The sequence below is a fragment of the Camelus dromedarius genome, chromosome 3, assembly GCF_036321535.1.
Source record: "Camelus dromedarius isolate mCamDro1 chromosome 3, mCamDro1.pat, whole genome shotgun sequence".
Lineage (NCBI taxonomy): Eukaryota > Metazoa > Chordata > Mammalia > Artiodactyla > Camelidae > Camelus > Camelus dromedarius.
In genome coordinates this window covers 36,857,325-36,884,651 of record NC_087438.1, presented here as the reverse complement: position 1 = coordinate 36,884,651, position 27,327 = coordinate 36,857,325, and the positions used below count along the sequence as shown (strand labels likewise).

At 39.4% G+C, this 27,327-nt stretch overlaps 1 long non-coding RNA gene across 15 annotated transcripts in view; it reads left to right on the top strand.

Annotated features, from left to right (window-relative positions):
• The window catches only part of LOC105087134 (uncharacterized), a 99,252-nt gene that overhangs the window by 36,906 nt on the left and 35,019 nt on the right, over positions 1-27,327 (top strand). For 6 of the 15 annotated variants that reach the window (XR_010378376.1, XR_010378352.1, XR_010378363.1 and 3 more), the window contains exon 3: positions 25,867-25,968. The exons of 3 other annotated variants lie outside the window; for them this stretch is intronic. This is a non-coding gene — a long non-coding RNA (uncharacterized LOC105087134). The remainder of the gene's footprint in view (positions 1-25,866; positions 25,969-27,327) is intronic. 6 more of the 15 variants (XR_010378364.1, XR_010378368.1, XR_010378372.1 and 3 more) reach the window with 3 other exon arrangements.

The window sequence follows — 27,327 nt, the reverse complement described above, 5'->3', positions numbered from 1 at the left end:
ATCATACAAAAATACCAAATCTAATGTAAGTCCATTATACTTCAATTAAAAAAATTCATAATACCTCTTAAAAATTTTAGGGAGATGGGGATCAGACTAGGACTCTGAAGAGAAATTTCAGTGTCTCAAAGAAGATTTTGCACAGACCTTTGGGAAAAAGTACATCAAAAATGCATATGATGTACAATTTTCTATTAAAATATGGTCTTCATTTGTCATACCTACTTATTTTACAGGGAGAAGGAATAGTCTTTCCTTCTGGGTTCTACTCTCCTGTGTGTGTCTTCTGTGTCCACCCCTTTATTTTCATATTGGTTCCCCAAGGCATTTGTCCTTCCCTGCTTTGTTTTATTGAGCTTTGCAACAATAGCCCATCCACCTTCCACCACACCGTGTCCAGTTACAGCAAGTCCAGTTATCTCTGGCTGGCTGGTCAGAACTCAGAGCAGCCGTGGGTGGGATCCTATGGCAGGACAGAGAGGCATGTGCCCCTGGCTGGCTGCTCTGTGCCCTGTTCTGCCACACCCCAGAAGATTAGTTTTTTGCATTCTCTTTTATTGAAGTATAGTCAGTTTACAATGTTGCGTCAATTTCTGGTGTACAGCATCATGTTTCAGTCATCTATATACATACATATATTCCTTTTCATATTCTTTTTCATTATAGGTTACTATAAGATATTGAATATAGTTCCCTGTGCTATACAGTAGAAACTTGTTGTTTATTTTACATGTAGTAATTAGCATCTGTAAATCTCGAACTCCCAGTATATCCCTTCCCACCTCCTTTCCCCCTGGTAACCATAGTTTGTTTTCTGTATCTGTGAGTCTGTTTCTGTTCTGTAAATAAGTTCATTTGTATGTGTGTGTGTTTAAGATTCCACATATAAGCAATATCACATGTTATTTTCCTTTCTCTTTCTGGCTTAGTTCACTTAGAATGACGATCTCCAGGTCCATCCATTTTGCTGCAAATGGCATTATTTTATCCTTTTTTTTTTTTTTTTTAATCAGATTTTTGAGACACCATCTTGCCCTAGGGATTAGGTCTGGTTAAAATAAACTGTTCAGAACACTCCTAGAGAATGGTTATCTGGGGAGGTTTGGAAAGAAGAAAAAGAGTCATCTCGGCAAAGAGAAAGGAAAACAGTACAGGAAATGGGGGAAGAGATGGGGGCAGAGGTTTAAGTTCGTATCACAGCCAGACTAATGCATCTTGCTCTGTATCATCTAAAATATCTCCTTTGACCAGCATGTTACAGGATATCTGCTGGTAACTGCCACTTATTTCACAATCCTGGATTCAAGGGCACCCATGAGAGAAGAATACAGTATCTATTGAAAAGAATCTCACATGAAGCCCATTGTGCCATCCCCTAATTTTATCGTGAATCCAGGCATGCTGACATATTTTAAATGGAGGATCTGTGTACAGGCTTACTCACTGCAGACAAGCCATTCTCCTGCTATGTGGAAATCTCCCATTTCCCTTCCCCACTGTGTCTTTGGTCAACAGTTATAAACTCTCTCAGACAGCTGGTTGTGTATTAAAGTCTATTTATAACAGTCAACGAACAACTGCTTGTTTATGGGGAATCGTGGCAATTTTTGCTTAAGAAGGACAATTGGGGTATTTCTTCTGTAGCGGAGCGGGTTCAGCCGCTGGACTCCACAAACATTGCCTTGCTTGTCTTCTTACATTCTGTGGACTGAGGTTACCCTGGGTGCTAATGGTGAATTCAAACCCGCACAGACTGCTGGTTCTTCAGTCAAGGTTCTTGGGGGCTGGACAATGGAAAACATGAAACAATAATACTTTGTGAGGAACAAAGAAGTAAAGAAGTACAAAAGCCCCCGTAGCTTTGAGGGACAGCATACGACACTCCAAATCTGCATAAGAGTTCATCAAACTATGGACTTCTTTCCCCCTCCCATGGCTCTACTTAAAGTATGACCATATGATAACTTGTTAGCATTCAAAAAAACTTCCTACTCTGCTGGCTCTTGGGGTGCTTTTTTATTTCAGAAATTAAAAAAACTAGAGCATAACACAAAACTAAAATCTATTGGTCATGAATAGTCAGTGAATTATGCTATCAGGAAAAAAAATCTGTTTGAGTTCCTAGAGAATGTCTTGCATAATATTTTCCTACTAGCTATAACTTTAATGTGATGGCTTCTCCTCTTCCTCCATTTTTTTGAATAATGGGATGGGTGATGATATTTAACTTGAAAATAGCATGTATTTGGTTTTTAATATAAATATAAATATTTTCTTGTATTGAAAAGAAACTGTTACAAGTATATTAGAAAGCTCAATTGAGTAGCTTTACCCTGAAGATAAAACAAAAAACTAAACATAACCATTGTTCACGATTATCAGTCCAGAAAAAAAGAAAGTGCCTACACGTATCTATAGCTATGTCCATTGAAGAGTTTTAAACAAATATATTTAAATTCTGCAACAACTTGGTTCATCTCTTGGTTGACTGATTCTGATTTTAATTTATTCCACATCATCTGTAAAACTAAGCACATCTTGTTTTATTGTGCTTTCTCCAGAAGATAATAATGGTTACAATAAATGGGATTTTATGAGTGACTCTTAATAGCAAATGAGAACTTATGTAACTTTCCAAACAGTAAGTTATCCCTAAGTAACTACTTACCAAATTTAAATGCTTTTGCTGGATTTAGTAACTTTTGGGGAAGGATTGTTTAACCCTTATTGTTCTATGTATATTTGGAAAAGAAGCAGCCTTGTGTTGCTGGAACAACTTGTTCTTAATTCAGTACTAATCTGGGACTGCTTTCAAGAAACAGCAACATAAAACCTGTTCATTATGCTCAGTAAGGCCTCTTTGAGATTTGGTCCTGGGGCATTTTTCTTTCTGTCTCTGCTGCAGCAAAAGGTAAATTAATAATGAGGTACAGATGAATCAAGCCAAAGCTCTTTCAAGGGGAGCCTGTACACCAGTATCATGGTTTCAGTGCTTACATTTTGCCTAAAGTCTTGGCTTCTTCTGGGATGCAAAACTGCAAAACCTTCTGCAGAGGCTGGAATCAGTTTCAGGTTGTTCAGACAAGCTCATCATTCTTTTCTCCTGGTTCCCACCAGAGGCAGAGCTGAAGGTTGAGCTATTTAAAGCTTTTCTTGTGGCCACATAGATGTTAAAGTGTCAGAGATGGGCGAGAGAAGTTAATTCATCTCAAATAAAAGCTCCTTTCTGTGGGTTTATCAGTGAAAAGTAGTAAAAGTTTTACATTGACTGATGTCTCTGTGAGCTATTGGAGGTGAAGACAGACAACTAAAGCAGGAAGATAAAGAATTAATAGGCCAAAAGAAGTATTTTTGGAATTGTATTCCATATGTGAATATAGAACATGCTGAAGGGAGTAGTCAGTAGAAACCATAGTGGTATATCATTTAAAGCAGAGAAACCTAGATGTATTAGTTTGGGAACATATTCTAATATGGTTTTACTGATGAACAAATCAGTGTGGATTTTCCCTTCTAACAGTTAAAAGGTCTGCAGTTCTTAAGAACTGAACACTCTTTAAGCAGTAAGATCCATGTAATTAGAATCTTCCCACAGACTATGTAACTTTTAGAAAACAGAAACTATAGCTCTTCTGAGCCAGCCAGTCCCGAGGTACAGAATGAGCCTCTACTCAGAAGGACACACTTAGAAGAAGACAGCAAAATTCCTGCCAGGCAGTTTGGGGGCAGAAGGAGTCTAAGAAGTCTTCTTTTCTTTCTTCTTAAAAATCACTGATACGGTGGGTTCCTAGGAATGATGAATGGTGATTTCGAGCATCCTTTTTCTTTGTTTATTTTCTTTTTTCCTTTTTATTGCTGAAACCACAGAAAGAGTAGTTTCCCAGGCACACTGAAACAAAGAAATAGAACATTCTTTCACCAAAGCTTTCTAGGAAACTTTGAGAGGGTGGAGGTGGAGGGGGGAGGTGGATCATTCAAGAAAATGACTTAAGTTCACTGGTGACAGAGCAGAGATTCAATGACAGAGAGAACAGAGCAAACGTAGGACAAGAGCTGTAGGAAAGAGCTGTAGGTCTGCTGGATGGAGTGAAAATCACTGGGGAGCCAAAGGGATGGCAAAACCATTTGAGAGTCCCTTTGGAAGCAGTGGGTGCCCCTGGCACAACTGAGGGCAGTGCTCTGTGCTGGCTTGATTGGGCCAAGTTGGACATGGGGCCACTCAGATGTGGTACATTAGAATCTCCATAGAAAGGATTGCTCTATAGCAATCTATATGAGGGATGACTTCCAAGACCTCCAGTGGATGCCTGAAACTGTGGATAGTACTTAAGTCCATACGTCCTACATTTTCCCTATATGTACTTTCCTATGGTATAGTTTAATTTATAAGTTAGGCACAGTAAGAGAATATCTGAGTTATCAGCATCACTACTCTCAGGCTTTGGGACCATTATTAGTAAAAGGGTTACTTGAACGCAAGCACTGCAATCCTACAACAGCTGATCTGATAACCAAGATGGCTAGTAAGTGACTAATGGGCGGGATAAACTGGACCAGGCATGATTCATGTCCCCAGGGGGATAGCATGAGCTTTCATCATGCTACTCAGAATGGCACACAATTTAAAACTTATGAATTGTTTATTTCCAGAATTTTCCATGTAATATTTTAGGACCACAGTTGAATGGGGGAAACCACAGGAAATGGGAGACTATTTAAAATCCTCTCTAGGTAAGTTTAATGTGCAGCCATGAAATCAGCTTCTGAACAGGGAAATAATATATGTGGGCTGTGAGCGAGTGACTGTTTCAGACAAGATATGTGACTTCCAGCATGGAAACCCTCTTAGCTGGTAACCTCGGCTGGTAATGCCTACTTCATGGAATTTATTGGGAAGGTTATCCTTGTGGTTGAGCTCAGAGGTTTGGAATCAAACATGCTGGGTTCAAATTCTGGGTCACCCATTTACTGTAGGGAAGTTGCTTAATTTCAGGTTCCCCATCTGTTTGTAATAATATGTGTATGGAGGATTTCGTTCTGTAGCTGCCCCGAGCATGCTGCTTGGCATATGGAAAGGATGCAAAAATTTTGCTGCCCCTTTATTCTCCCCTCCTCCTCTTCTTGTTACTTTTAACACCTAACAAAATGTGTAAAAACCTAAAGTTAACCTTTCTTCCCACTTCCAAACTCTTTGTTAATGCCCATCATGGGATACTAATAGAATGTAAAATGTTATTTTATTATAACATATCTACTGTGTAATGTATAATTCCTGCTGCTTGTTGATTTTTTTTTTCCTTTCTCCTAAATTCAAATCTTTCATCATACCATGGGTAGAATGTGTACAAGGACTAAATGCTGGCTGTCTGGGTAGGATTCAAGTCAAATTAAATGTGACAGCCCTTTGTAGAAAGAAATAATGACATCACCACCACCTAGATATGAACTGAATGTATTAAGCACATCACATGGACTGCCCAACTCAATACAGTATCGCTTTGAGGTCATTAATAGAATTGCCTCTTTTTTTTGATAAGAAAATAGAAGTCTACAGAAATTAAGTCATTTGTCCAAGGTCAGAGAGCCAGTGTGAAGCGGAAGAGAAAGAATTCTAAGTCAGGCGGGCTGGCTGGGCATAGTTCTGTCGGTAACCTCTATGCTTAACAGGCCTCACTTGCTGTTGGTGTCAGGTTCAGGGTCCTCCAAGGCAGATCTGCTACTATAAGGGAAATGGGAGCACTCAAAAGCCTTTTCCTCCAAGTTGCAATAGCAACTTTCCTCATACATAGATTGCTGTTCAGTGACACAATTTTTACACTGTTATTTTGGAGCATGGTTTGTATGCTCCTTTGTTTACATGATTTGTGTATATCCACGTATCTCTGCAAACTTGCATGTAAGAGAAGGTTTAAAGGGCAATGAAATGTTCTCAAAAATTATATCAACTTAATTTTTTTTAAGATTTATTTTTCTTCTGATTATAAAACAGATAAAAATAAATCAGAATACAAAATAGCATGTACAGTATCCCAGCCTATTTCAAAATGTGCTTTTACATATGGAAATTTACAGAGGAAAAGAAAGCCTAACTGTTAACACCAAAATGTTGATGGTGGTTATCTCTATAATGTGGACTTGGGTTGACTATTGCTTTACCTTTATGACCTTTAGTCTTATCTGAATATTTTTTCTTATGAAGGGCATGTATGACTCTTATAATCCAAAAAATGAAAATACATGCCCACTGTAGAAAACTTGGAAAAATCCAAAGAAGTATAAGTAAGAAAATAACAATCATCCCATTCCTGACACTCAGGTAAAAATGCTAACATTTTGGCAAATTTACTTCCAGTTATCTCTATACATATGCATATTATGTGATCATAAATTATTTTTTACAACTTGGGGGACTCCATTTCCTTTCTTTCCCTTTTTTTGGGTTAATATATGCATTTTATGATATTAAATACACTTCTCAGGCATTATTTAAATGGCTACATCATAGGTCATATATACAATTTACTTTATTGTCATGCTTTTTCTATGCTTTTGTAGCGATTACCAGTGATATATTAAATGAATCTTGGTCCATATTTCAGAATGTTTTCTAGATTCCTAGAATTACTGGGTTAAAGTGAATGATCCTAATTCAGTTATCTGTTAATTATATAATAAGCTGATCTAAAACTGAGTGACAATTTATTTTCTATGGTTCTAGGAGTTAAGTGGTCTGAACTTGGCAGTTTTTTCTGGGGTCTCATATGGTCAAGGGGAGGCTGGGGCTGGAGTCATTACATGGCTTCATCGGGCTGGACATTCAGCTGGGCTTCCTCAGGCACGTGTGATGCCTCAGTGCTGTCCAGTGAAGTGGCCTGGATTTGCTCCATGGCTCTCAGGGTCCAAAAGGCAGGAAGGGAAGCTGTCAATCCCTCCAAAGCCAGGGCCAGGCACTGGCACAATGTCACTTCTACCACACTCAATTGTTCAGAGCAGCCACAGACCAGCCTGGCTTCCAGGGATGAAGGACTGGACTTCACCTCCAACACGCCTACAGGGAGGGGAGGAGTCCATGGCCGCCATCTTTGGAGCCAAGTTACCACCAATCACTTTTGAAAATGTATTTTAGTTTGGTACAGTTTTAAACAAACTTGTGAAGTGGCTGAATGCTTACAAAATTCTACAGAAAGGAATCTGTATCAGAAAGAAATCATGCTAACGCCCCTTGAAGGAGAGGGTGAGTGAGGGAAGTGGGGCTAAGATGGCTCAGAGGGCACTGTGTGGATGGAGTGACAGTCACTGTTGGGTGGCTTGCTGTGCCTCAGGCAAACACTGAACCTTCCTGTCCTCTGAGGTTCAGCTCAGGCTGTCCCTGGCCAGTCCAGGCCTCCAGGGCCAAACGGCAGCCTGGGCAGAGGTGCCAGGGGGAGAAGGGGTGGGGAATGCTGGCTGGCCGGGGTCCTGGGGCAGCCCTTCCTGGGGAAGGATTGGAGATAGAGCTGTGAGGAGAAGGAAGTGGGGGCCACAGGACAAGATGACTAGCTGAGACAGAGCTTCAGCTCTGGCCTGAAGATAACAATATATCCACAGTGCTTGTCTGTGCCAGGCATTTGTCTGCCTGTGTTGTCTTTCTGGGAAGGGTTGTCATTTTGCTTGGTGTGAACCCTCCACCCAGCAACAGAAATCTAACGTTCTGCCCTAGTGGAAACTCTGCCACATGGTATTGTGAGGTTCTCAAATACTTCAGGAACAGGAAGAACAAGGACTCATCCTTCACCTGCCTCAGTTGCTCCTCTGCCCGCCTCATGTCACTCTTGAGCTTCCCTCCTCCCCCACCCAACCCTGCCCTTCACCAGAAGCAATCCCTTCATCCTCCGCTGTCGCAAACCTCCACGGAAGCAGGTGGGGGACCATAAAGGTTAGGAGCGTGGCTTCTGGGGTTCACTGCTCAGATTCAGAGTCTGGCTCCACGACTTACGAGCTGGGACTTTGATACTTGTGCAGCTTCTCCGCACTGGGGCTCCCTCATCTGTGAAAAGGGGATTTAAAGTTAATTTCTTCTCATTTGGTTGTAGTGAGGGAGGAATGAGTTAACTCCTGTAGGTTCTTAGAACTTTGTATGGCACACAGTACACACAAAGCATTAGTTATTGTAACTTTGTATCACTTTTTTTTTTCAAATTCTTCTAATTTTTAATTGAGTTTTAACTTTTATTCTTTAGAGCAGTTTTAGGTTCACAGCAAGATTGGGCAGGAGGTACAAAAATTTCTTTTACATCCCCTGCCCCCAAATACACACAGCCTCCCTCCTTCATTGTTACCACCTCCCATCAGAGTGTTGTACATTTGTTACTATCGAAGAACCTACAAGTGATAATAGCCCAGAGTCCATAGTTTATGTTAGGGTTCAAGCTTGGAGTTGTACATTCTGTGGGTTTTACCAGATGTATAATATAGTATCTGACAGCTTAGTTTCACTGCCTTAAAATCCTTTGTGCTCCATTTGTATCACTTTTAATCGCAGCTTGCCTCAAATAGTAGGTTTTAGGACATTGCTTAGGTATGCTTTGTTTCCTCTTCCAAACTAACCAAAACTGAGTTGGTTTACTTGACTTGTACAATTTTACTTGCCCAAGTATACAGAATAATTGGGTAATGGGCAGATGGACGAATGACACCTGTGGGTAGGTTGAAAGGACTCAAATTGACGTGAGATACGTGCTTTCTTTTACATACTTTAGTATGTTTCATGTTTTCTATGAACATCCTGTATTTTAGTCAGAAATAAACAGCACCAAAGGTGGGTTTTGTGCATCTGTATGTGTGTGTGGCTTAAAAACAAACATACAACTTGTTCTCTGTTCCTCCCCCTTCTCTACTCACTGATTTTTAGCCCTGGCTCATCTTTTGGAAGTAAGCACCATGTTATCTGTGGTGGGAGGCACTGAGTTTTCCCGTTAGTGTTCACTTGGGTCATAAAGGGCACAGACTCTGGAGCCAGATGCGTGGGTCCAAATCCTGGTTTGACCTTCCTTGCTGTGTGAACTTGAGCAAGTTACTTACTCCTCTGTGCTTGCCTTGCTTCATTTGTGAAGTGGGTATGATAACGGTAACATACTCAAATTTGTGAGGATTCCCTGAGTTAATGCACATAAAGTGCTTAGACAGTGACTGGCACGTATTACATACTCTTAAGTGTTAGCTCATGTTTCTGTCACGCATGAGAGCTTTGTAGGACCCCCAGGACCAGCCTAGAAGTTTCTGTTCCAATTCAGCACTGTTGAGGGTCTGCGTACACCCTACCTTTTGTACTGCCACACCCACACACTGGCCTGAAGTACAACTCTGACAAAAGGAGCTACATTTTCAATCTTAGTACAAGCCTAACTGTAGGCTTCTGCCACCTTTTGAACTAAAGCTCTCTTGTAGTATAATAAACATGTCAAGAAAATAATTAAAAACTTAGATTGGTTGCATGCTAAATTGTTAGGGGGGAACTTGCTTGCTCCCTGGATCCTGCTTTTTCACCCTGTAATTGCAACAGCAAAATGTAACAAGTAAGATTGGAATGAGAATTGAGCCACTGCTGAGAGTGTCTTGTTGGAGGTGGTCCAGGCAGGTCTTGTCACCCCACATCCCCTAGCATCTTGGCACAAGGAATGAGAATGTATGGGAGGATATCACCCTCCCAGCCAAGGCACTCATCTCTAGACCCTTTATCATTAGAGAAATGTTCAATGTTGTGACTTCTTCCAATCTTTTTCTTTTTTCTTTTTGTTCATGGAGGTACTGGGGATTGAACCCAGTACCTTACAGTTCTTTCTTCACTACATCATGGTTACCACATTTTATCCCCTTTTACTTTAACCTGAAGTTAAGTCCAAATCCAAACCTCTTGGGTTATTATTATACTTCTGTTAGCCTGAGGTTCCCTGAAAGTTCCTACACTGAGCAAGGTTTGATTTGGTCAGTGTAAAAGTCTCAACAGAATTATCCTATTTGCAAGAACTGGATGATGTGTCTTATACAAAGGAGACTTCATTCTCAAACATTTTTGAGCAGATACTGGGCTCCAGGCACTGAGGTAAGTGCTGAGGGTATAGTGGTCAACAGGTCAGTGAAATTTCTCTCCTCATGGAAGTTCCAGTCTGGTCAAGAGTCAAAAGCTGACTTGTGAATCAGCAATGTCCTATGCCTCAACACAAGAGAGGAAACAAAAGCCCCGCACTTAAAATAATTTTTTTAAATTTTATTATTAACTTTTAGAGGGTAGGTAATTAGGGCTTTTAGCTAATTAATTAATTTTAATGGAGGTACTGGGGATTGAACCCAGGACCTTGTGCATGCTAAGCACACACTCTACCACTGAACTATATCCTCCCCCCACCCCCCGCCTTTTGTCTTTTTGTAAAGATCCAGGATTTTTTCCTGTGATTCCAGGTCAAATCTCAACTAGGAATGTCTAATCAACTTTCTTATCCCTCCCCTACTCTTGACTACTCCTCTTTCCAGATCCTCCTTTGCCATGCTGGCTTCCCATTCAAAATGTGGGGATGGTGCTTTTGATTGGTGGATGTATTAATATGGATGTTCCAGAGAAACAGAAAAAAAAATTTTATATATATATATGTATATTCTCTGATACATATATTGTTTATATAAGGAATTGGCTCACATGGTTATGAAGGCTGAGAAGTCCCAGGAGCTGCAGTTGGCAAGCCTGGAGACCCAGAAGGCTGATGGTATAGTTTCAGTCTGAGTCCAAAATCCTAAGAACCAGGGAAGTGAGTGGTGTAAGTTCCAGTCTGAGTTTGAAGGCAGGAAAAGAGCAGTGCTCAGCTTGAGGAAGGTCAGGCAGAAAGAGTGAATTCTCTCTTACCTGCCTTCTTGCTCTATTCAGGCCTTTCATAGATTAGACAAGACACACCCAAATTGGGAAAAACAATCTGCTTTGCTCAGTCTTCTGACTCAAATGTTAATCTTATTCAGAAACACACTCCCAGACATACCCAGAGCATTGTTTAACCAAATATCTGGGCACCCCATGGTCCTGGAAGTTGACACATCAAATTAACTATCACAGTGGAGCTTAGCTGCAAAGGAGGCTGGGAAAATAAGCGTCAAGGAAGGTCAGATCCTGGATTAATAAGGAGAGTGACAAAAGTTTCCTTCAGGCTGGAACCCAGTTTTCCTGATCCTAAGTCTAGTACTTTCTTCACTACATCATGGTTACCACATTTTATCCCCCTTTACTTTAAGAAATAAAAAAAAAAAAAAAGCTGGTGGGGTGAGAGAACACTGAGAATTCCGTTCTTCAGAGTGTATTTAATTATTTCTACACTGGAGCAGATGCCATGGACTGATGTTTTTTCATGGGAATTCAAGCTCCATTCTCTTTGGCAGAAAGTCCTAACTATTTTTGGAAGTTGGAAAAAAATTCAGAGAATCTGGTTCACTTTTGGTCATGTACAGTAATGTTATTTTTATGTATCTAGGACAGTGACATGGTCATTGCTTATTTTTAATTGGCTTTCTGGGGACACAAGGGTGGGCTGAGAGGTCGGGAACAAGGCAAGAGAGTCGCAATTGGCTGGGATCCTGTCCTGATGGAATCCTCACTCATGAGCAGAAGCCCTCTCCTAAGAGACTGCTTCCCTTCAGAGCTTCCACGCTGCTCTCTGGTCTTCTTATTTCCTTTTGATTCCAGCTAGAATGTTCTCTAAGATTTGGGGCAAAGCGCTTTAGTCCAAGAATCAGGATTCTAGTGTTTGAGTTGTAGTTCCATCATTTAATTGCTGTGGGTGTTAAGTGAGTTATTTACTCAGGGTCTCAGTTTCTTTATCTCTGAAACCAAACCATTGGATTAGATAATCCATAATCAGGGTGTTCTGGCTATGGATCAGAATATCCAAGTATAAAAATGACTTTAAAAGTAAGGGACATATTATGTCAAGTTCAAAATTCTGGACTTAGGGTTATTTCATGGATTGGCTCAACTCTCAGTGAGTTATCCAAAGACATTGGCACTTTGTCTTTTGCACTCTCATCTTCATCATGAGGTCTCTTCTGATTGCTCTAGGTGACTGCCATGGTTCCAGGTGTCAAAAGTCCATCAGATCAAAAAAGAGAAGTCAAGATGACTTCCTTGGGAGACTTTTCATTAGGGAGGAAATCTTTTCTAGGAGACGCCAGCAGGCTTCTGCTTAGGTCCCATGCCATAGTTTCAAAGGAAGATGCGGAAAAGCCCTGCAAAATACTTTCCATTCCCAATACTCTGTGATTCTTTGGTTCTTTGACAATTGTCTTCAGTGAATACAAGGATCAGGCTTTGGTGCTGTTGCTTGAGTGTTGGGTCTTGCGTGTCTATCGCAGTCATAGGTTGAGTTACCTGGAAGCAGACACTGAGCCAGGGATTAACATCTGCAGCTCTCTGTAGTATAATTCTTCCTCTGAGACTTGCTGTCAATTCCACGTGGCATCTTTTCCTATTATGCACACTTCCAACATCATAGTTTCTGTAGATCATATGGCCCTAGTGGTAGGGCTGATTTTTCCATAGCTTGGATCTACTGTAGAGCCCTTTTCTGTTCTAGGTCACGCAGAAATCTGGCAGCCTTTTGTGTCACCCTGTATATGGGCTGGCAAAGAATCCCTAGATGGGGGAGATGCTGTCTCCAGACCTCAAAAGGCTCACCAGGGGATGTGCTCCCTTCCTAATGATACAGCAGGGTCCTTCCTCCAGGGGACTTGTCCACATTTTCCATCTATAGGATCTGAAAACTGGCTTAGGTCCAGGAACTAGGCAAGGATTGTGAACTTTTACTGGGATGAGTGCCCTCAGTCTCCCAGTTACTTGCCCTTAACTTTTTCTACCAGTACAAATTGAGTAGTACCCTTGTCTGTCATCTATTTTGATGACTCTCTGTCATTCAGAGTCTACTTCTAACTCTTCAAGTTCCATATATCTTCAGTTACATGCCTCTTGATGACTGTAGATGATAAGGTGGTTTGTGAGCACAACGAGACCGAGTCTTCTTTTGCAGATTCCCAGAAATAACTGGGGGGAAGTGTATGTTTCAGAAAGGACTGTCTATCCGGATACCTGATAGTCTGTGGGTACAAGTGAAGCAAAAACAGGATTTGTGTGTTACTGATATTACTGTGACTTCTTTTTGTCACATGGACTGGGAAATTGTAGGAGCATTTGAGCTATGTTAATTTAAATCTTTTGGGGGGTTATTTGTAATAAATCTTGATACTTCGTAGCATTGTGGTTAATTTTGGAATCAAAGAAACATGAGTTTGAGTCATAGCTCAAACACTTAATATTTTCTGGTAAATCATTCACTCTTTCTGAGCCTCTGTTTCTTTGGTAAAATGGGGATAATACCTACCCAAATATTTGGGGAGAAAATACGGTAATGTACCTAAAGTACTTAGAACAGCATCTTCAACAAAAGGCTTGACAATGACATACACACTATATTTTAGGCTTCAATAATGCAGGGGCCAGGCCTTACTGATTTTTATATCCCCCACGGTGGCTAGCATAATGTCATGAACACTGTAGGCACTGAATAAATATTTGTTAAGATAATTTAAGATAACCTCAGTAGTGCTTTGATTTTTCTGTTAGAAATGCCCTGTACAAATTCAAGACATAATGAGAATTATATACGCTTCTTGGGGCATGCTTTTGATTCCCTATCAGTAGACTAAGCATTTTGGAAGCTGTTTGACAGGAGTATTGGTTTTTTTTTTTTTTAAATTGAGTGAACTCTGACTGCTTGCCAACTACCCCTTGTGAACCTGTGAAAAGCAGGATGCAAGATGGCAGCCTGGGGATGGAGCAAATGGAGAGAAAACACTGTTACCAGACATGCAGCTGCAATTGTGGCCTCATTATCACAATGCCCTAATTAAGGGCTAATTAGTTATTATTGATAATTCAAGTATCCATAATGAGCTAAGCTCCTGGGTGAGAGATGGAGGTCCAAGGACGAAGGTAGAAATAAGTGACTGGATAAACCATCACAGTTCCAACAAAACATTTCACCTAGTGTGAATGTTCTCTGCACTGCCGAAAGCTTCTTAATTTCATTTCTACCTTTAATTGAATGAAGCCTTGAGAACACTGGGGCTTGGGCTTGGTTCTGTCAGAGTATATTTAGTACCACAAATCAAAATCTAACAGAAGCTTTTCTTACAGAACAAAGATAGGAGAAACAAGGCAACTGGGTTCACAGATCAATTCAGAGTAGACCGTTTTAAAAATAGGTGCTAAATTATAGAGCACTTTCTATAGTACAAATATAGATCCAACAATCAGATTGAAAGAAGTTAAGAGTTCTGCTTCCCAGGCATTAAGTAAAGGTGGTATCTGCAGACTGGTAGGTAAGGTAAAATAAGCTAGTGAATCAATACTCAATATTTATTTTTTTTAAGTACATATTTAGGACTTTAGAGTAGCTATACATAGAGTATAACCTTTAAAAATTAGGAATCACTGTATTGTACATCTGTAACTTATATAACATTGTACATCAAGTAAACTTAAAAATAATAAGTTGAAAATTTTTTAACCACATTGGCTAAAACCACAGAGTAAGAAATCCTTTTATTATATTTTTAAAGTGCATATTTAGAACATTTTTTTTTGGTGGGGGGAGATAATTAGATTTAGTTATTTATTTTGATGGCAGTCCTGGGGATTGAACCTAGGACCTCGTGCATGCTAAGCATACATTCTACCACTGAGCTATACCTTCCCTCCCCTCACAGTGCCTCTTAAGTGTTTTCTGTGCACAACACAAAAGACCTTGTGTACCCTTTCCCTCAGTTGCTCCTTCTTGCTACCCAAACGGCAACAAAGATCTCAAGAATCAATGGAAAGAGAGATGCCATTTCTGAATAATATGAATAAGAGTTTTTAAAGTACAGCATTGCAAAAGAAGTGATTCAGACTGAAAATAAAAAGTGCAAAGTTATACTATAAACATAGATTCTTGGATACAACCCATAAGATGTTTGTCCACATTCTGTGGCCCAATTTGGGGACATGTGGAAGTGAGGAGTTACTTAGCTTCTCTCTTGAAACTTCATTATAAATATGGGACTGGAACATGGTGATGTTTATTGAAAGGGATCTAGAAGGATGCTGAACAAAAAAGTCCCCTATCTTAAATCTTTAGTGCCTTTAGATTCTGAGAAATATGCACTATGTGAGTCCAGAAGAGTAAGCCATTTGGCCTTTGGCAAGCAAACTGTCTCTGAATTGCACTTTATTGAGGGATGTCCTTTTGAAATAGTGACTTTATCAGTCAAAGTTGTAATTTAAGACTGCAAATGGGATTGAAATATATGGGACTTTCTGTTTTCTGACTTGACACTCAATATTTCTCAGCCCTCCCTCCTTAGAATCATCCAGCATATGAGCTCTCCGACATTGGCACAGCAAATGGATAGATAATTCTTGAATCAATGTGACCTCCTTTTGAGCTATTGATATTTTGCATGTAGATAGAGCCCTTCTACTCGCTGGTGAAGTATCAAGCTCAGAAAGGAAGAACCTAGCTTTGTGGAGGGAGGTAAGTCATTTGGAAGGGAATTCAGTTGCCTTAGAAACAAAAATATGCTGATACTGTCCAAACCCCAGCTTTTTATTTTCAGGCCTGTGTTACAACCAGCCATTCTTCCAAAAGAAACCTCAGCACACCCCTAGATTTTAGCCCTCCTGATGTAACTACCCTGAGTGGCTAAACAGAACTGAGTGATTCCATAGAGGCATTAGTGAACTTCCACTTAAATATTGCAGATTCTCTGCCAAATATCACAATTTTTTTTCTTGACAGCAAATAGGTAGCAGGCCCATATATCTAATGCCTGCTGCAAATGAGCATGAATACAGACAGAAGGAGAATGCTTACTGTAAGAAAGGGGCGTGCTTCCAACCTACTGTAGTTCCATCAAGCGCTGCATTGGAGCAGCCCTGTTTGATGCCATTTGTGGTTGAGATTAGCAATTACAATGAAAATCAACAATTGAGCATCATGGTGAACAGGATTCTGGCATCAAATTGCTACTTTCTTTGTGGCTTTGGACATGTTTATTTAATTTTCAGAATCTGTTTTTTTTAATTGAGGTACAGCTGGTGTACAATATTATATAAGTTTCAGGTGTATAACAGTGGTTTGAGTCTGTGTTTTCTTAACTGTGGGTTGATAATGGTAATACCTTCCCACAGGGTTGTTGTAAGGATTTAATGAGAGAACCCATGTGAAGCATGTAGAACAGGGCTTGGCACAGAGTTAGGGCACCATAAAGGTTAGCTGTATGTATGTGTTATTATAATATTCTGTTTGGAAGGGCAGGGTACAGAGTCCAAAGAATCATTGACCTAGGATGTGTATCAAAATTTTCAGTTTGGACTAAAGACAATTCATGCCTCTGAAATCACAGGCTGATGAAAGGTTAACGAGTGCTACACGTAGACTTGTGTTATTTAAAACTTCGCTGGATTTAAAAAAACAAGCTTAGCAGTGGGATAATTATGCCTGAAATCTGCTTACTCTTAATCAACTACACTCATTTAGAGGCCTTACCATTTGTTTGATTCTGAAGAGGAGTCTAGTGGGCTGGTGGTTAACTGGGGGATTTAGAGGATTTCTCTCTTTTTGGCAATGGGGTGGATCACATTTGTGCCAACTCTGGGAGCATTATATATCTTGAAGCTTTAATTCAGTTAACTAGATTGGCATCTTGGGACCCATCAGACAGAACAATTTCTAAACAATTCTGGCAGAGAAGATTTCTCTTCTCCTGGGGCTTTTTCAATTTTAGGCAATTAATCAGTCATTTTATGATAGGTGAAATTATTAGCTCCCAACCTAGGATTATCCTGGAATTTACAAAATAAAAAGAGACTGTTTAAGGACTGTATAATTAGGTGAAGTAACTTGCCGTCAGTGGAAATTTGTGCTATAGCAATTCCTATTTCACAGCTCATTTGGGGAAGAGGGATTCGTATGTCCTAAACTATGTATTTATTATGGACTTTGACAGCTGAGTCAGAATTTCCAGCTCAGGAGTTTTAAAGAAGATGTAGTCTTTGTGAAATATCTTCAATAATGGTTAGGGTTTAATTGTTGGTAACTCTGCTTTATAGTAATCTATCAAACAAATAATAAGATGATGAATTTTTCATTTAAGAATAATCAAGGCTGGCTTCAGTTGTTTTTTATCTAGAAGCACACAATGAAGAAAACTTTCAAATGAAAATATATGTAGAATGTGATCATTCTTTCGATCTTGCTACTCAAAGTGTGTCTGGACCATCAGCACTGGCATCCCCTGGGAACTTGTTAGAAATGGAGAATCACCCCAGACCAACTGAATCAAAATTTGCATTTTAATAAAAATCTCAGTAATTTGTATGCACACTAAACTTGAGAAGCACTGTTTTATGAATTAATTTGTTTTTTTAAATTGAAGTATAGTCAGTTATAATGTGTCAATTTCTGGTGTACAGCATATGTCCCAGTCGTACATATATACACATATATTCATTTTCATATTCTTTTTCATTAAAGGTTATTACAAGATACTGAACATAATTCCCTGTGCTATACAGAATAAATTTGTTTTTTTAATCTATTTTTATACATAGTGGTTATAATTTGCAAATCTCAGAGAGAAGCATTGTCTTTTTCTTTCTTTCTTTTTTTCAATTGAGTTATAGTCATTTTACAACGTTGTGTCAAATTCCAGTGTACAGCACAATTTTTCAGTTATACATGAACATACATATATTCATTGTCACATTTTTTTTTCAATGTGAACTACCACAAGATCTTGTATATATTTCCCTGTGCTATACAGTCTGATCTTGTTTATCTATTCTACATTTTGAAATCCCAGTCTGTCCCTTCCCACCCCCCACCCCCTTGGCAACCACAAGTTTGTATTCTATGACTATGAGTCTGTTTCTGTTTCGTATTTATGTTCTTTTTTTTTTTTTTTTTAGATTCCACATATGAGCAATCTCATATGGTATTTTCCCCTCTCTTTCTGGCTTACTTCACTTAGAATGACATTCTCCAGGAACATCCATGTTGCTGCAAATGGCATTATGTTGTCATTTTTTATGGCTGAATAATATTCCATTGTATAAATATACTACATCTTCTTTATCCAGTCTTCTGTTGATGGACATTTAGGCTGTTTCCATGTCTTGGCTATTGTAAATAGTGCTGCTATGAACATTGGGGTGCTGGTGTCTTTTTGAAGTAGGGTTCTTTCTGGATATATGCCCAGGAGCGGGATTCCTGAGTCATATGGTAAGTCTATTCTTAGTCTTTTGAGGTATCTCCATACTGTTTTCCACAGTGGCTGCACCAAACTGCATTCCCACCAGCAGTGTAGGAGGGTTCCCTTTTCTCCACAGCCTCTCCAGCATTTGTCATTTGTGGACTTTTGAATGATGACCATTCTGACTAGTGTGAGGTGATACCTCATTGTAGTTTTGATTTGCATTTCTCTGATAATTAGTGATATTGAGCCTTTTTTCATGTGCCTATTGATCATTTGTATTTCTTCCTTGGAGAATTGCTTGTTTAGGCCTTTTGCTCATTTTTAAATTGGGTTGTTTGTTTTTATCTTATTAAGTCGTATGGGCTGCTTACATATTCTTGAGATCAAGCCTTTGTCGGTTTCATTTGCGAAAATTTTCTCCCATTCTGTAGGTTGTCATTTTGTTTTACTTATGGTTTCCTTTGCTGTGCAGAAGCTTGTAAGTTTAATTAGGTCCCATTTGTTTATTCTTGCTTTTATTTCTATTGCTTGGGTAGACTGCCCTAGGAGAACATTTTTGAGATATATGTAAGATAATGTTTTGCCTATATTTGAGAAGCACTGTTTTAGATCACACGAAACTAATCAAATAATTGGAGAGCCGGCCTTCAGCCCTCAATGCCTGATTCTATACTCTCCCCATGCTACCGACAGTGAGGGTCAGAATAAGTTTAAGAGAACCATTCCTTCAAAATTTATAACAAATTTACCAAAGTTAAGCTGAGACATTTCACATACACAGAAAAGTACAGAAACTAAAGTAGTAGACCATCTGTAAACCTACTATCTAGTTTTAAAAGATTTTAATTTGAGAATTTTTGCCATATTTGATTCATCTCCCTTCCCCCCCAAAAATTATTGTGATAAAATATACATGACACAAAAATTACCATTTTAACCCTTTTGAGTGTATAATTAGTGACATGAAGTATATTCACATTGTTGTGTATCACACTTTTCATCTGAAGAATTTTTTCATCATCCCAAACTGAAATTCTTTACCCATTAAACAGTAACTCTCCCAGCCTTTGGTAATCACTACTGTACTTTATAATTTGGCTATTCTAAGTAACTCATAATTGGGATCATACAGTGTTTGTCCTTTTGTGACTGGTTTATTTCATTTAACATAATATTTTCAAGAATCACCCATGTTGTAGCAGGCATCAGAATTTCATTCATTTTTAAGGCTGAATAATATTCCATTCCATGTATATACCACATTTTGTTTATCCATTCATCTGTCAATTGACATTTAGGTTGTTTCCACCTCTTGGTATTGTGAATAATGCTGCTATGAGTGTTTGTGTACAAATACTTTCTCAATCCTTGCTTTCACTTCTGTTTAAGCATATACTTAGAAGTGAAATTGCTGGATCACATGATAATTTTGTTTAATTTTTCGAGGAACCAGCACATGGTCTTTCACAGTGGCTGTACCATTTTATATTCCTATCAGCAATACACAAGTGTTTCAGTTTCTCCAATCCTCACCAACACTTCTTGTTGTTTTTTAATAATCATCATCCTGATGGACATGAAGTGGCACCTCATTGGGGTTTTGATTTGCATTTCCCTAATGATTAGTGACGCTGAACTTCTTTTTATGTGCTTGTTGCCCATTAATATACCTTTTTTGGAGAAATATTCAGGTCCTTTGCCCACTTTTAAACTGGATTTGTTGTTTATTGTAAGAGTTCTTTATATTTGCTAGATATTAATCTTTTATCAGGTACTGATTTTAAATATTTTCTTCCATTCTTTGGACAACCTTTCACTCTGTTGGTAGTATAGTTTGACAAAATTTTAAAATTCGATGAAGTCTAATTTATTTTTTCTTTTGTTGCTATGCTTTTGGCATCATAGCCAAGAAATTGTTGCCAAATTCAATGTCATGAAGTGTTTTCCCTGTATTTTCTTTAGAGAATTTTGTAGTTTTCATTTTCATGTTTAGATCTTTGATCAATTTTGAGTTAATTTTTATATATAGTATTAAGTATGAGTCTGACATCATTCCTTGCAAGTGCAGATCCAATTTTCCCAGCACTGTTTGTTGAAAAGATTATCCTTTCTTCCCTTGAGTGGTTTTGACACCCTTGTCAAAAATTATTTGATCATATATGCAGGAGTGTTTATTTCTGGGCTCCCTAATCTATTCTACTGTTCTATATGCCTGTCTTTATTCCAACAACATACTGTTTTGATTACTGTAAAAAACATTTTTTTATCTATCTAAAGATGAAAAGAATTACAGGTAGAGCAGAGCTGTCTTTATCTCTTTCTCTCTCTCTCTCTCCCCCGAGAAATAACCATTTGTGAAGCTGATGTGCATAATTTCCATGAATGTTTCCATTTATATTTATGCATTTATAACTTATTTTGTATGTTTTACGTGTTTACTTAGATACTAGTGCTCTGGTCTGAGTATTGGTGACCCACCTCCCTCAAATTCACATGTGAAAATCCTAATCCCCCGGATGATGGTATACCGAAATTGAGCCTTTAGGAAGTGATTAGGTCCTGTGGGCAGAGCCCTTGTGAATGGGATCACAGAGGCTCCAGAGAGGTCCCTCACCCCTTCTGTGTGGGAACACAGCGAGCAGTTGGCAACGTGCAGTCTGGAAGAAGGCCTTTACCAGAACCCGACCATGAGGGCACTGCGACCTTGGACTTTCCAGCCTCCAGAACTGTGAGAAATACTTTTCTGTTTATAAGCCACTCAGTCTGTGGTATTCTGTTGTAGCAGTTTGAAAGGATTAAAACAACTCGCACACTAAACATAACATTTTCCAGTTTGCTTTTCCTCATTCAACAGTATATTGAGACTTATCCATCCTGAAATGTGTACATCTAATTCATTCATTTTATTCACTGTATGTCATTCTGTTGTAGTCACATTGAGTCAAAATATTTAAATCCATTTCTCCAATGAGGGCCAGTCAAGTTGTTTCTAACATTAAAAAAATAGCAAACAGCACTGCCACAAATGTTTTTGCACATGTCTCATACAAACAGAATTTTTTCTAAGTTTGAAAGCTAGTAGTGGAACTACTGGTATCATAGAATAGGTTGGGAAATGGTAACTTTTAACACCGTACCCTGGACATGCAAGACTGCGGTGGATGTAGGCAGTAAGGGACTATTTATTGGAATGATTACTGGTGACTTGATGAGATTATGTGAGTAATTTCTGCTAGATTTATTCTAAGGGCTGTTGCTGTTTTTTTGTAAAGATGTGATGATGGATGGGTCTGACCGTCTGTTGTCATCGTTTGATCACATGGATGAATCTTCTAGGAAGCAGGCCTTCCAGTGGACCACTGCCAAACCAGGCCTTACAACTTCCCAAAGGGTCTTGTCCCTTGTTAGACAATTTGAGACAATGATATTCTAAATCCAGTCAAACTGGTTTCAGACCTCTGAAATGGTAAATACAAAGGTCTCCTCAATTTTTAAAAGTAGTTTTTAAGTCAGACATATGAATTAGGATTGAGAGAGAGAGAGGTGATTATAGAAGCAGAGAACTCAGAGGCTAAAATCAGTTAACATTTTACTTCTCCAAAAGTGTCTTTGGCAGAGGGACTACATGAAGGACCTTATTCTTCACCTTTAGCCAGAAGTTACTGATCCAGATGCTGAGCCAGCACACAAAACTGTCCTCTCACCTGGGTGGTTGGTTGTCAAATGGTGGGAACTGATCAACTATCAATCCACTTTTAGGATTGGCCTCCACCATGAGTTCTTTGCAAGGCGTTCTTTAGACTTCATTAAGTGCTTTTATGTTACAATAAACATCACATTCCCTAACATTCCAAAACAGCCAAAGACAACTAAAATAAAACCAAATAAAACCTGTCCTGTGTAGAGAGTAGGATGGTAGTCACCAGAGGCTGGGAAGTGGGGGGAATGGAAGATATGGATCAAAGAGTACAGACTTTCAGTTTAAGATGAATAAGTTGTGGAAACCTAATGTATAGCATGGTGACTGTAGTTAATATTACTGTCATATACTTGAAATTTGCTAAAAGTAAATCTCAAATGTTACTGTGTGTGTGTGCACACACATACACACCAGAAGAGGTAACTATGGGAGGTGATGGATATGTTAATTAGTTTGACTGTAATAATCATTTCATAACATAAACATACATAAAACATTACTCTGTATATCTTGAATATATACAATTGTTATTTGTTTTAAATAGCTAAATTTAAAAATTAAAAAAACAAAAAGATCTATCCTGTTTAAATTATGATTTTTAATAATATTGCTATTGGCTTTTATAATTCTACAGATTTGACTGAATCTTTTTATTGTTCCACCCCTAGGTCAATTGCAACAGAGAATACAGTTTTTATATATAAAAATAAGACCAAAATCTTTAGAAAGTAAAATAGATTCTCTGTCTATGAGTCTATTTCTGTCCTGTATTTATGCTTTATTTTTGTTTGTTTGTTTTGGTTTTGGTTTTGGTTGCCAGGGGGGCGAAGGGTGGGAAGGGATAGACTGGGATTTCAAAATTGTAGAATAGATAAACAAGATTATACTGTATAGCACAGGGAAATATACACAAAATGTTATGGTAGCTCACAGAGAAAAAAATGTGACAATGGGTGTGTATATGTCCATGTATGACTGAAAAATTGTGCTGAACACTAGAATTTGACACAACATTGTAAAATGATTATAAATCAATAAAAAATGTTTAAAAAAAAAGAAAGTGAAATAGATATTCAAAATCTAAGTCATTGAAGTTGCTAGAATACATCATTGCTGATCCTATCCCCCATCAAGTTGAATATTTTTTATCTGAGAAGGAAGTAGACCTATCCATAATGCAGAAGGCCATCAGGAGATGTCTCCATTAGAACTAGAGATCACTGGTGAGTCAAAAGGCCACAGCTAGGGTCGAATCCTCGTTCTGTTGTTTACGATTTGGATGGTCTTGGGTGAGTCTCAGCTTGTCCAGTTCTCAGTGTTCTTATCTACCAAAAGGTGATAATAAAACCATACTTACTTCAAAGGACTGTTCTGAGGATTCGATGAGATGGTGCATAGAACAATTGTTGAAGGACTGTAAAATCTGCAAATCGTCACTTAAACATTAATGGTCCGCTTGTAGTCACTGCATGCCCAGGTCCTGAGCAAGAGTAGTACATGTGTTACATATTGATTCTGTTAGAGGTATGAAATATCATGTTCTACTGTTCTCTTGTTTTTCTCTTTTCTATAAGTTTTGGATTTTTGCCTGCTTCAATTTTGCTAACCATGATGCAATTCATGGACCTAACCCAAACAGATCGATAAGGGATTATATTCAAATTGGGGCCAAAACCTTGGAAAAACAATCTGTCTGAGGAGTGGAGGTTATTATACTTTTTTGCTTGGCTGAAGTTTAACCAGTAGTTTCAGTAAAACATTCAAGACTTTTGAGATAAAGGCAGTTAAGGATCACCAACTGTTCATCCTATGAAATTTAAATGTTCTCAGATTTTGGCCGAGGGCTGAGCTCAGATTATAACTCATCATGTTACCAAAGGCAAGTTCATGTGCCTGCTACACCATGAGGCCACATAAACTGCAACATGAGTTTGGAGCAGAGAAATGTTCATTACAGGGCTGAGCAAGGAGAATGGGGGGGCTCATGCCCAAGAAAACCCCTAACTCCCCAAAGGGTTTCAGCCAAGCATATTATAAGGCCAGGTAAGGGAGGAAGGTCCCAGGTACATGATCTGCTCATGTACAGTTCTCTGATTGGTTGATGTTGAGGTAACAGGGCGGTCAGCACTGTCAACCTCTGGGCACCAGGAGATCAGGGGACCACATGATCTTGATCATCAAGTTCACTTCTTCCCTTTGGTGGTGGTTTTAAGCATTCGAAAAACTCAGGAGATATACATGAGATACTATTATCTGGCTACTTCAGAGAGGAGCTACAGCAGAGGATATAGGAGAGGGGTCTGACTGTGAAAGGCCCCAGAGGGTCCTGCTTGGTTACAGTCACAGCAATCTGTGCCTAGGCGGCGATTGTGGTCCTGACAAATAGATACAAATTTTACTAACCCTGGAAGTTATTCATTAGATGTGACAAACACAGAGCTCTCTGAAAATGAACAGTACAGATATCACATGAAACACAACAAAGGAGAAATCATGACAAAACATGGGGTGTTTTGATATAGTCAGTTTGGAGAAATCAATTTTGCCAACCATCCTCCCCTACCCACACCAGCCAGCAAAGATCTATGATTCAAAACAGGATTTCCTGTATGCTACCAGAAGCATTTGTGGCTTCTTTTTTTTTTTTTTTTTTTCAACCAGTTCTCTTAAATGTCCCCATTTGGGCCTTTCAATCTCTTGCATGCATTTTCCCCAAGCCCTACATGTGATATGTGCAAGCTGTGCCTTGCCGAGGGGCATCTGACCAAAGGGAAGAGTGAAGGCTGAAATCTAGCCATGCACCCACACAGGGTTGCATGCACTCTGAAAAAAGGGGCCTTTTCCTAATTTGCATCAAGTACTATGGCTAGCAGAAGCTCTGCCGTCTTCCTCAATGTCTTTCTTATCCACATTCTCCCTCATACTCTATTTTCCCTTCTCAGCCTTTAAGCTGCCTCACTGCCACCCATCAACCCGATCTCCCTCTAGAGAGCCTCTTCCCCTCTCTGCCTCTCCTGCTGTCCCACAGGCCATCCCAAAGCTCCCTCACCCTCTTGTTTCCAAAGAACCTCTTCTAACTTGAATACCTTTTATAAGACATATTCAAATGCATTTTTATAGCATCATTCAGAGTGCATGAGATAAAACAAACCACTGGTTCGGTGTGTTGATTTTCATGACTATAAAAAATATTTAGACGATGAAAGCTGGGTTGAGTTGAAATGTAAAATTACCAAAAGCAAAACAGGAAACAAGTGTTTGCTCAGCCAACCATTTCCTACTGAGGGCTGTCTATGGAACGTGGTCTATGAAGGGTTCACTGTTCAGCCTTCAACAGATTGAAGTGATCCGTGGGGAGAAACAGCATCAGAGCCGAGGGCTGCATGGACGTGCGCTTGGGCACCAGGTCCCTGAGCTGCTGCGGAAAGGCAGGCCGTGATGCCCTGCGTGTCTGTGTTGAAGAGAAGTCTTTGAAAGCTATCTTTTTAACAGGATGAATGTGAAAGCCACTGGGAGGAAAAAAAAACAAAAGGCAGCACAGAACTGCCACTTGAGCGCTGCTTCCTGCCCATGTCTCTCTAGCTCTTTGCTGACGGTTATTCTTAGGCCTTCTTGGCTTCAAAGGTTTCCTCTTTTCTATTTTTGGGAGCAGAATATGGATTTAGATCTGCATTACCCCTCTCCACGCCTAATCCGTGCCCCGAAGAGAGTCAGGCTGCTGTTTTCTGTTAGGGATCAGTTCTCTTCCTTTTCAGCACCTCCAAATGATTTTTAATATTAAGGACACAGATTTATGGGAAGGAGTCATTGAGTTTTCAAACTGATTTGTAGTCTCCTAATTTGCACATTCCTTTCGCCAGCAGGGGCATCTCAGAGATCATCTCCAGTAACCGGGGCTTGACTTCTGTGATGAGTGAGTGAATCCAGGTTGGTGAAACAGATGGCCATTGAATGACCAAAATGTAAGCAAAGATGATTTGCATTGGAGGAACATGTAACTGACTAAGCACAATCCCATTTTGAAAATAAATATCTGATGTCTATAATCTAAGATTAGTTTAATCTGCATGGACTGCAGAAAAGAGCTACAAGTTTTTGGAATGCTCTGGAATGCTGAGGACCCTGACTTGTGCAAAAGAAAACACATTGAGCCAGAGCAACATCTCTAATTTCATGGATGTTTAATTTCATCCCCTCCAATCTTATTTCTTGAGTGACTTCAGTTTTTTCTGGTTTTCCAATCACCTACCTTTGCTGGCCCACGAATAATAATAACCTTGGGTGGATTAGGTTGTCTTTTATATCCAGATAACTTTTTTTTTTTTTAAGTGCTAAGCCCTTGAGTCCTCCTATAAAAATATGGGGCCGCCCACTTGGCTGAAGGCAGAGCTGGGGCTCAGGAATGCTGCCCTTTAAGCCCAGCTGCCTCTGTCCACATGGTCTCAATCAGGGTCTCCCTCAGGGCTTTAAAAGGGTGACAATCTTACACTTGGGGAGGATTATTGTGGCAAGTTGTAAACTGAAGCATCCAGCCAGTGGCCCCACCTTCCCAAAGATATCCACACACATCTGGTTGACCCTCACAACCATTTGGAAACCACAAGCCCACCCTCCATGAATATTCTACTTGTGCCATTGATTTTATTTTGTTTTGCGAAAAGCGAAATGAACAGAGGTGTATTAGGATGGGGGGGTGAATTTTAAGAATTTATCCCAGGCACTTTGCAAATGGATAATTGACAAGGGAAAACCCTCCAAATCTAGGTCACATATTGGGTGCCTCCCTTAACTTTCCTCCAGAGCATTTTTACCCTGGGGAATATTTTAGGGGTTATTTTAAATGTGTCCCCATGTCAGCCTTGTTCAGAAAGAGAGCATTGTGTCTCCCAAGAGAATGATGATTTGCTCTTTCTTTTTTTTTTTCTTAGTGGAGCAAAATGCTAACTTTTAATAGATGATCTAGCCTTTTCTGTACATAATATGTCCTCCCTCAGAATTCCTATGCAAATATTCAAACTCCCGGGCTGGGAAAAGGTTAAAAGGAACTGAAAATGTCTATAGTGGCTCTTTCTGAGATACATTCCGACACTTGGCAGGATGAGGTGTTCATAGCAGGTGCTGGATTTGCTATAAATGGACAATTTATAAACAGAGCTGACAACTGGGAAAACAGAGCAGTGGGGAATGCTGGCATTCCAGGGGCCAGCGGTTGATTTCCTATCAGATGGTCCTTAGCATGGAATTATTGATAGCCGCTGCCCTGAAAGAAAGCCAGTTGGCTGACACATAAAAAAGCTGTACCTCAATTCATGCCTGATCTG